General features: G+C 35.7%; 1 pseudogene across 1 annotated transcript in view; it reads right to left on the reverse strand.

Moving 5' to 3' along the window:
- LOC149087044 (uncharacterized) overlaps window positions 1-2,605 on the reverse strand; it is an 84,129-nt pseudogene extending 81,524 nt beyond the window's left edge. The window contains exon 1 of the transcript XR_016192568.1: window positions 2,426-2,605. The product of XR_016192568.1 is annotated as an uncharacterized LOC149087044 (transcript). The remainder of the gene's footprint in view (window positions 1-2,425) is intronic.
- Between the last annotated feature and the right edge of the window lie 8,850 nt (window positions 2,606-11,455).

Below are 11,455 nucleotides of genomic sequence, written 5' to 3' on the forward strand. Positions count from 1 at the left end.
AGAACTTTTGGCTGCTGTGTGTGACTAAGTGCACATCCATTTCTACGGAGCCAGTCAAAGCAATAATGAAAGACGTTGTCGCGTTAGCGAAGTAGGTGGATGGAGAAGAGTTCAATGAAATGGATATAGAAGAAAATTGAGGAATTAAATTAGCATAATTAGCAACAATTCAAAAATCGGTAGGGGAGGTATTAATCGAGGTGACTTTCTGAAACCGAAGCAATATTACACATGTTGATTAACATTAAGAAGTACAGGAAAATTTCACTATGAGCAGCATAATAACTGAAGTTAAATAGGCAATGAATTGTTTCCATTGCATAGACCCTACGGTACCGTTCTTCACGTATAGGAAAAATTTGAAGAGGAAGCCTTTTGTGTTATCATACTCTTTCTTTCTATCAAACCGAACACGGCCCAAGCGCTATTGGCTTTAGCGAATTTTAGCCATTGTCCTTGTCGGAAGTTAGCTATACTCTAACAGATTAACTGAAATGAAGAAACGGCTGTCAAACATTATAATATTCTTTTAGAAAACATCGCCGAAAATCACTGAACATCCCTTCTACTTCTGCCGTACAAAGACAATGTCCATAAAGAATATTATGTTTGTCTTATTCTAAGTATGGATAGCTTCTCGATTTACCCCAACATGTTTATCGTATTTCTTTCTGAACGTGTCAATTGTGTTAGAATTTACTACCTCCGGGGGTAAGCTATTCCATTTATTAACAACCATATTAGAGAAAAATTCCCTGCAACACCATAACCTTGCATTGTCCCTCACCAATCGATACTGGTGTATGTTGTTGGCATACACTGCCTTGTAAAAGCAGTCGATTGGCGGTGTACTAAAAGTTCATGGTCCGTCCTATTCATCCCGTTGAAAATTTTCAACACTTCGATCATATCTCCCCGACACCTGCGCTCATCCAAAGTAAAGACCGATGATGCCTGATCATGATATAAATGTAATAACACATCGAATATAAAATCAAAAATTGAAATAAAAATTTTACGCAAATATTAGTGACTGTAGACCAGTGTTTCTCAACCGCCGGGCCGCGGCCCGGTACTGGGCCGTGACATCATTCATACCAGGCCGCGACGGATGTGCCGTTTCCTTTTCCCCATTCAGGTTCCGTTAATCATGTGTTTGACCGGGACTTCCACTTACAAAAATAAATGACACCGGGCCGCGGGCTTCCAAAGGTCGAGAACCACTGCTGTAGACTATATAGCAGCTGTTAAAGTTACATTAGTCGTGTTTCGAGTTTCGAGTTACATCGTGGGTTCGAACCCACGATCTCATAAACGCCCCTTTTTTTCTATACCTGAAAAATTATGCCCCAGGTATAAAATAATACCACTTATCATCGCACAAATTCTTCGTAAACATCATTCTGAGTTACTTCTAACAAAGGGATGGACAAACACAAAGTCATAATTTTCAACTTCTCTTCCTGTTCTCAGGCTTTCCTAACATACATGAGGGTCATGTAACGACTTTATTGGACTTTTTCTTAATTTCAGTGAATGACAGACTCGTTACGGTCACCTTTCATTGCCAAGACATCTTTGACCTCGCCTCACTGTTTAAAGTCGTTTCCGTACGGGACAACAAATCATGCTAAAGCTCTTTCGATCAGTTGGAAGATTTTACCGTAAAACCACGAAATCTACAATATTAATTGTTGGTTTAATGGTTTTCCACAGAATATGAATTCTACGCGAAAATGTTTCAAGGAATCAATTGCGCTGTGTGAGCGCAAAAAAATTAATTTCTTGACATTCGCTAACATTAGAAAGAGAAATCATCTAAAAAACAATTATAATACAGATGAAGCAGAAATTTTCTGCAACTTATTACCCGAGCGAGAGCATTGAATTGAAATTCACTAAACACAAGTCTGTTATAACGACAATTGTGCCCGTGATTGTGAGCTGTCGTTATAACGGACTTTAATTGAAAATATACCAGCTAAAATCACAAATACTCTGGCAGCAATAGACTCTGGCCCTTACATGAAAAACTTTGCGATTTTTCGAATTCCTTCAATAAAAGCTCTTTGCACGAATAATAAAGAGCCATAACTTTCGATAAAAAAATTGAAAGATAACTTTTTTATAAATAATCAAGATAGACATTGTAATAATTTCTGGTACTCTGTATAATAATTTAAAAAATCACATCGTAATTCAATTCATCATAATTCAATTGATTTTATAAGATCGGTTTGTTCTTTAATAAGATTTATTTCAATATAACTTTGTGTAAAAGAATAGTAATTTCATTTGAATATATTACGTACAGGATCAAATATTCAGCTCAAGAAATTGCGTACAAAATAATTTAAGATTTCCAAAATAAAGTGATCAACATTCTTTAACGGTAAAAGTTTAAAATGCATGAACGCATAATTACCTTTTCTCATTCACGCATACTTCTTCGCCAAACTTATCCACTTTCGCTGGTAAAAATAATATTTTGCCTGGAATCTCTATCTCACTAATGATTACTTCTTTTTCTTTCCCCCCTTATAAAAGTTATAATCAAAAATCCAAACAAGCGTTGCTCAAGGAGATGGTTTAAGGCATCCGGTGGAGTAAAGAGAACACTCACGCCAACATACATTCGATATATCAAACCTTGAATACTTCACTCCTGCCATCTATCGGTTTAGGTTTGAATCAGGAAGAATGAAAGTTTTTCCCCTTTATTCAGAAAATGGGAATAGGAAAAAAAATCTACAGGAAAGAAAATGACGTTTGAAACTTTTTTGTGAAGTTCGATTTACTTAGAGCAGTGTTTCCCAAAGTGGACGATGGAATGGTCCAAGGGGGTGATAGAACCTACTTATTCAACATAGGATCCTATGGGCGATAATTAAGTTGGAGGGCGATAAGAGGAAAACATTTCTGAAGAAGGGGGCGATGGAACAAAAAGTTTGGGAGACCATGACTTAGAGCAGTGATTCCCAACATGGGCGTTAACGCCCCCTGGGGGCGATGGAATGTTCCAGGGTGGTGGTAGGAGCTACGGGTTAGATTGCGTTGGGGGACGCTGGGAGAAAACAATTTCTGAAGAAGGGGGCGATGGGACAATAAAGGTTGGGAAACTATGACTTAGAGGATAATGGATGGTAGAGGCTATAGACGACGGTTTGTACAGTATTGACATAATACAGGGTTGATGTCGCCAATGCTCCAGGTTTGGTAATTGAGACTTTTCTTTGTTTGGTAACGAATAGATGGTGCATTTTGCTTAGCCGGTCAATTTGTCGCACTCAACTTGTCGCGCATCAATTTGTCGCAGTGCCAATTCGTCGCGGTACAAATTCGTCGCAGAGCCAATTCGTCGCGATACAAATTCGTCGCAGTGCCAATTTGTCGTGTAACCAATTCGTCGGGACGTCAATTTATCACAGAGTCAACTCGTCACGCGATCTGTATGTAGGTTTTTTGTCTCATACGTGAAAAAATAAACATGAAGAAAAGTTTTTTTCCATCAAGAAATGCACACAGTTTACTAAATTTTTTTTTTTTTTTGTCATTTCGAAAAAAATCATCGAAATTAAAATTGCAATTGACATTAATGTTTTATTATTCAATTATTGTAAATGTTAAAAAAATCATTTTTTCTATGATAAAATTTTAAAATTCTGTAAAAAAATGTCGGTGTTTATGATATTCCCCAAATTACAGTACAGCGGAGGCGCTCTTTAAGTGTAAACTTGTATCTGTCCCACGTGGAATCGAGACTCCCACCAACATTAACCACTACAGTATCTCCACAAGAACCTGAAATAATTAATAATTTAATTAAATTAATATTTCATTTTCACCGGATAAGCCACGCTTGTCGCTTTCTCTCGGGATTTCCATTACTCGTAGCGAGGGGAGTTGGGGCGCACACCGAGATGATAAATTGCGATCACATACATTTTCAAAATTTAATTTGCACCGGATAAGTTGCTCAAGTTAAAAACTCAAAAAATCCAACCAATAAAGTTCATAGGTTACATTCGAGCAAATGCAACCGATAATCTTATTGGTTGAATTTTTCAAGTTTTATAAAAGGACTTTTAGAACACTTTCATAGTGTAATGCTGGCCTTAGATATATTATCGGTAAAAAATTCCTCAAAGATGTATTCTCTACATGGCAGATACATATTCAATAGTGAATTAGGGCCATTCAAGTATTACGTAAGCAGATTTTCAGCCATTTTTTACCCCCCCCCCCGTCAGCAAAAATCAGCAAAACACTGACCCCCATCCCCTCCCCTGTCAGCAAAATTTCACCAGCAGCTTAGAATATTTCATATCTTCAAAAAAGGGGTGGTTGATGACGTAAGCGACCTTCAACCCCCCCCCCCCCCCCCGCCATCAAAAGTCAACAAATCCAAAACTCCCTCCCCGATCCTGACGTAATACTTGTATGACCCCTTAGGCAAATTGTGCTTTGGGATGGGCATTGACCCTAATTTATCATCTTGGTGTGTTCCCGCAACACCCCTCGCTGCGAGAAATGGAGATCCCGCCAGAAAGCGGGAGTGTGGCTTATACCGTGAAAATTGAATTTTGAAAATTTGTTTTATCGTAATTTATCATCTTGGTGTGTTGCCCAACGCCCCTCGCAGCGAGAAATGGAGATCCTACCAGAAAGCGGGAGTACGGCTTATACGGTGAAAATTTAATTTTGAAAATTTATTTTATCATAACTTATCATCTTCATGTGTTCCCCCAACGCCCCTCGCTGCGAGAAATGGAGATCCCGCCAGAAAGCGGGAGTGCGGCTTATACGGTGAAAATTTAATTTTGAAAAATTTATTTTATCGCAATTTATCATCTTGGTGTGTTCCCCCAACTCCCCTCGCTGCGAGAAATGGAGATCCCGCCAGAAAGCGGGAAGTGTGGCATGAATACCATGAAAACTGAATTTTGAAAATTTATTTGATCGGCGTACTGACTCTGCGACAAATTTGTACCGCGACGAACTGATTCTGCGACAAATTCGTACCGCGACGAACTGATTCTGCGACAAATTTGTACCGCGACGAACTGACTCTGCGACAAATTTGTACCGCGACGAAATGAGTCTGCGACAAATTTGCACCGCGACGAACTGACTCTGCGACAAATTTGTACCGCGACGAGTTTGTAGCACGACGAATTGTCGCGCGACAAGTTGAGCGCGACGAATTGTCCTAGACCCTGCATTTTGCCTTCTGGAATGGACCTCAATTTAATTTAAAGCTATAAATAAAAATTAAAAATTTAAGAATTTATTCTAAGCAACACTATAAAATAAGAAAAAAAATTAATAAATTGAAGTATTCTCGGTGATTGTGTGTGTTAGTATGTGGTATGATAATGTAAATTCTTCTAAAGCAGTGAATCTTAACCTTTTTTTCCATTCTGCACCTCTATGAATAATGAGTTGTCTATTCATTGAAACTCAGTTTTTTTGCAATTAATTGAATAATTATCCACTAATTAATTTTTATGAAATTTCTAAACTTGAATGATGATTGCAAAATTAATTTATTTAAAAAAAATTGCAATAGGAGTGTCAACGCCGCAAAATTGAAATTACTTATGTGTCGAGTTTGCGATTGATAATATATATAATATTATCAAAATATAATATAATAATATAATATGATATAATATTTTGAAATTGCTGTTGTTTCTTTGAGGAGGGGGGGGGGGCTAACCGCAAAAATGGCGAAAACCTCATTTTGCAAGAGTAGTTGGTAGTGAATTATAGAAGTGTTTACAAAGCTAATCAGAATTTTGAAAATTCAATTTGAATACGTACGCTCGTTCGCATCTCAATGAAATCATCATTTGATCATTTTTGTCGCAACACGGTCATTTTCTACACACGAGGGCTCATTAGACCGGGGCCTACAATTCATTGCTTATTCCGAACGGCAGCCTTTTTTTTATACTCACCGACAGTTTGGTGTGCTAACCCCTTGGATGTTGGGGTTGCTACCTCCCGTAGCAATCGTTTTCTCTGTGGTCATGTATATATTGTACCTCCGCATAAGGAAAGTTTCTGAAAAGGACGAACCGGGTATCGAACTCGCGACACCTCTAAACAGCCTTTGATACTTTAGGCGAGTATCTTATCTGGGCTACCGAGCCCAGTGCAATCATGTTTTACTGAATTACAATGATTCGTAAAATTAATTTTGCAAAAGCATCTGAAAATTGTATTAAAAGTGTGTCCCCTAAATTCCTTCAAGCTGGGAACATTCAATTTTACGCAACTCATATCTGCTAGCGAAAGATAAAAAAATGAATTAGAATTTTCCTGAATAATCAGTCAGCATATTAAAAAAAATAAATAAAAATTCTCCATCTCGAGTCCTTAAAAATGCTTTCCCGTGCCCCCCAGGGGGTTCGGGCACCGTTCTTAAGCCGACTTAAAAGGATAATGTTAGAAAATATTCATTTTTTCAGCTGAAATATCACTATTAAGATGATGGTTATTGAGAATTTAGTTCAGAAATTATTCTTAATAAATAAATTAATTTTATCAAATAGAGAGATTGGATATTAGACTAGTCTCTGACATTCAAGTCCTATAATAGAAACATGAAAAAAGCAACAAGCGGAAATAAAACTGGGGAAAAATGCATGTCAGGCCAAAATTTTTATAATACCCAAACAATAGCTTTGTCCAGATCTGTTGTCTATTCCAGCCGCTTTGATATCTCTGTCAGATGTGAAGTAAGGTTTGCGTCCAGCTCTTCACTATATTCTTCCAGCAGTGGTTGCAGAGCCTTGTTCTCGGACCATCATCTTGGGATACGGCAACAGATGTAAGCTACACGTAGTCGATGTAAAAAATGGAAGGGGTCTACAATAATATCACTCTACTGTGTATATAGAATCACGCGAAAAATTTCAACGGTCATCAGTTTAAGGTCCACCCCTTTCATAAATAAATTTCTTTCTACGGCCTATAGAATAATATAAATTTGATTGCAAAATTGTCACAGATCACTAGTTTTAGGTTTTTGCCGACATTGCAACATTTTTGTTCGTACATGAATATGCCAATTAAGCTCAGCAGAAATAATTATGCCGGACATAAAATGAAAAACCTCGGAAATTGTATAGTTATCGATTGAGTGGAGAATTAAGGCGTTCTCTCGTTTACATTTAACCCATAAAATCTGTCTTGCTATAATTTTTTGTAATGGCTTAGATATATGTGTTCTTGAGATGCATTATCTACCTTGTACAATTTCGAGAAGATTTAGTTTTATTAAGAACCTAACTCATGCTATAAATAGGTTCATTCAGATATTAACATGCCAATCGATTATTTATCGATATTAACTAACGAGTCAAAATGAAAAGAGGCAAAATAATAAATAGTTAATTAATCCCAATTCAGAAAATAGGAATTTTCATTACTGAAATATAAGAAATACGTATTCATTCTAACTATGAAGTAGACATCTCTTACTGTACATTTCTTTATTAATGAATTATTTTTTCTGTGGATGAATAAGTTGGTGCGCTGTAACTTAACATCGGCATTTAGACTGATATACATTAGTACCAATATGTATAGATTGAATGATAAACAATGAAGATAATTTTATATGATCCAAATTAATAAATAATTTTATATGATCCAAATTAATAAATAATTTTATATGATCCAAATTAATAAATAATTTTATATGATCCAAATTAATAAATAATTTTATATGATCCAAATTAATAAATAATTTTATATGATACTGAAATTGTTGAGATGAATTTCATCTGCGTTCATTCATTACTGATTCAACAGAAAATTCCCAATCAACTCGGTAGAATCGATCTCAAGTATTTCTTATTACTTGGGCTAGGACTTTTATGACCTAAAAACCAGCAGAATATCCTCCATAAAAAAATGCATTTTTCCCCCCTAAGAAATCTAAAAATGTTACACTCCTACAAGAAAAATAAGGGAAATCGCCAATCATTGTCAGAAATGATGCCAGAGGTAAATAAATAAAATTGCCAATTGTTGCTAATGTCACCGAAAGATAGACAATCATTGCCAAAAACGATGCCAAAGGTAATTAAAATTGACAATTACTGCTAATATCGCCGAAAAAACAACCAACTGTGGAGAAAATGAAGCTAGGGAATAGAGAGCTTGAGAAGGGGAAAAAAATCCCTCTTCACCGTTCTGCTGAAATATGCAAAATAATGCTGCAAAATATGAAAATATGCATTCAATTCTAAAAATCGTGAAAAATACCTTAAAATCCTGAAAAAAATGTCTTAAATTACTGAAAAAATCATGAAGAGATCAATCAAGAATCATGAAAAATGCTCCATCGTGTGAAAATAAGCGAAATACGCAAAACCATTGAAAAATATGTTCATAGAAATCCTAAGCCTGTTAGTGATACTGAGAAATATATTCTGTGAAAGTAGTAGAATGAATACCCTCGCAACATATGCCATAGCTTCTCTACCCACTGAAAATATGTGAATAGATGGGAAAGGGTAAACGTGTGATGTCAAAACAACACATCGAAAAATCCGAAGCATGAGAAAAATTTCCTAGAATTTTCAAGAGAGGAAGTTCTCGTCTTCAGGGAGCAAAAATACTTGGAAAATTTCCTGGAAAAAAAAAATCCACCTTAAAAAAATGGTATTTTCCTGATAGAGAAGTGATGCATCGAAGTTTCAAAACACATGCTAATGCCGGGTACTTAAGAATTCAGGAATTGACAGCTCCATAGGTGACAGGTCACGCCTAGGACTTGGTTGGGTCCGTGTAAATCGTGTGAAAGACAAAAGTTGCATATGCACCAAACTTGTTAAATTGCAGATATTCCGTAAAATAAGAACAAGGCGAATTTCTGTGGTATATACATTCATTTTCTTTCTCATTTTATTTGACATCAAATAAGATGGCAGAATCACAGCATGATTTTGCTTATATAGCCAATACTAATAACTAGGGCTCGGATTTCTGTCTATGCATATTTTATTTATTTTTGAGTATATTTCGCTATTTTTACGTGATAGAGCATATTTTGCACATATTTAGGAGAGTTTTCGATTAAAAGTAAATTTTTTAGATAGGTTTTTTTCGGTTCCCGCCTCCGACAACAGCTCTTTCTTCGTGGTAACTCATGGAGAAAACTGGCTAATACTGGTCCATGGGGGAAATTTTCTAGCGTTTGAGGGAAATTTTGAAAGTTTTTATCAAGTAAAGAAGAATTATTGCTTTTTTTTATGTTGTGCAATGCTTTTCTAAAGCTGAATACTCGGCTGGATATTTTTGTTTATAGATGGCAGCACATTATTCCGAATTTGTGAGGGTGAACTTACACAAAAGAGAAATAAATTTTTGAGGGAAATTTTGGCTCGATGAGATTACCATCAATGCATCTGATCAAGCAGGTCTGGATAAAAGGGACATAAGGCCTCAATATTTTCAAATTCTTCCGGAGTTACTCATATGGTAACTGTAAATAATTTATGTAGCGATTGTGAATGATTCGTGTATTATTGTGAAATCGAATTTTCAATATGCCTAAAGTGAAGCGAACGACTAAATAAATGGAACTTACGCATCCACACCTGTCTGACGGTACCACCTCAAAGCTTCGAAAGTTGGCAGGGGGGCCATGCCGTGTAATTGAATATGATTTTACAAAAATTCATAAATTTATTCTCAGAACATCATTTCTTTTACCATTATAAAATTAATAATTGCAACTTTCATACCCCAATATAGGATCTCATACGATCCAGTGAAGGCAAATATTTTACAGCCTCAAAGTAATAAGTTTCATTACAATTCGTTCGCTCCAATTTATAGCCGAAGTAATAATTTAAATATGGTGAGAAAGCGTTCTGTACAGATGAAACTATGTTTTGCTAATGTGCGATACTAAAGTTGCTGCAGAAAAGAAATTCAGTGTGCTGCAGCACATGAACACCGAAAAACATAAATGAGGTCTTCAATGACTACTACTACTAAACCATATATATATGCACCTCGTCCATATTCCTCTGCGCAACTTCTAAGGAATTGGTACATGTTGGAATCTGTATGTCCGTGTTGTGAACCTAGCGTGAAGCTTAGTTTCTGTGTAATGCTTTTGTTATAATTCTGCCACCTTCTACTTATTTCTCGAACTACGTGAGTGAAGTATCGTGAATGAAGATTTGCCGTTGTAAGCCTGTTGCTCTCTGTGGCGAGACTTTTAACGGGGAGATCGGTTCGCATTCGCGGTTCGAAGTTTGGAACCACAGAAAACCAACTTCAGCTGGGGTTCGAACCCGTGTGCGAGTCCGTCACTATGCCCACTTAACCACGACAGGGGCGGTCTTCAATGACTGGAGGACAAGGGAAAACAAGTCTTTTTTTTCCCCCTTTTTCTTTTTACTTTAAAAAATTTCTGTACGTGTTTGGCACATCTGAGATATAGGATTTAAAAAAATTTTAGGACATATTTTTCTTTTTATAGGGCATATTTACAGTTTTTTAAGGGCATAAATGCATTTTTTGGAGTTTTTAGGGCATAAAAATCCTAGCCCCACTAATAACATTTCTCCCCATGGAATAGAAATCCAATTTATTATGTGACTATTTATTAATATCACATAATAAATTGACCAAACTTCTTTATTTATGACTTCGATAAGTATACATACAAACTTAGAGCAATTACATCATTCAATGTTAACATCTGTTTATTTGGGCCTCGGGAAGTTCCGTACGAATTCCCGAAAAATCTCGATCATTCTCAGTGGAAATATATCTGTAAACAGTCCCCCTAAGGATATATCATATGCAGGAAAAAGTCGAAAGATAAACATGAATTTTGTGGCTTCAAATTCAGTTTCGTGTATTTATTATATGGGATTTCGACGTAAACGATGAAATTTCAGTGGAAAAAAATTCATTGAAAACTGAGGGGGGGAAATGTTAGAATAACATTAAAATTTCATTTCAGATTGGATAAGCAGAATATTTTGTTTGTATAAATTGGATTCTTATCCGTATGTTGTGTTGATTAATACAGAAAACTCAATGTTATAACTATAAATCAGACACAGTATTTAATAAAAACTGATAGTTTATTTTACACAGACTAAACTGTAAGAAACTAAACGAACCGAACACGACCAGGCTGTATCGCGCCAGTTATGTAAGCTCTGTACCCTGGAGGGCGCAGTCGTGCCGGGAAAACTCCGGCTTGCGGTCCGGCCGGATAAGAGGGAGAACACGAAGAGAAGAAAAAGAAAATAATAAAATAATAATAAGAAAATAAGAAAATAATAAAATAAGAAAATAATAAAATAATAATAAGAAAATAATAATAAGAAAATAATAAAATAATAAAATAATAATAATAAAATAATAAAATAATAATAATAAAATAATAATAATAAAATAATAATAATAAAATAAT

The sequence above is a fragment of the Pholcus phalangioides genome, unplaced genomic scaffold (genome assembly GCF_987345545.1).
Source record: "Pholcus phalangioides strain wild (caught in Gottingen) unplaced genomic scaffold, Ppha-v1.0 ptg000004l_1, whole genome shotgun sequence".
NCBI lineage: Eukaryota > Metazoa > Arthropoda > Arachnida > Araneae > Pholcidae > Pholcus > Pholcus phalangioides.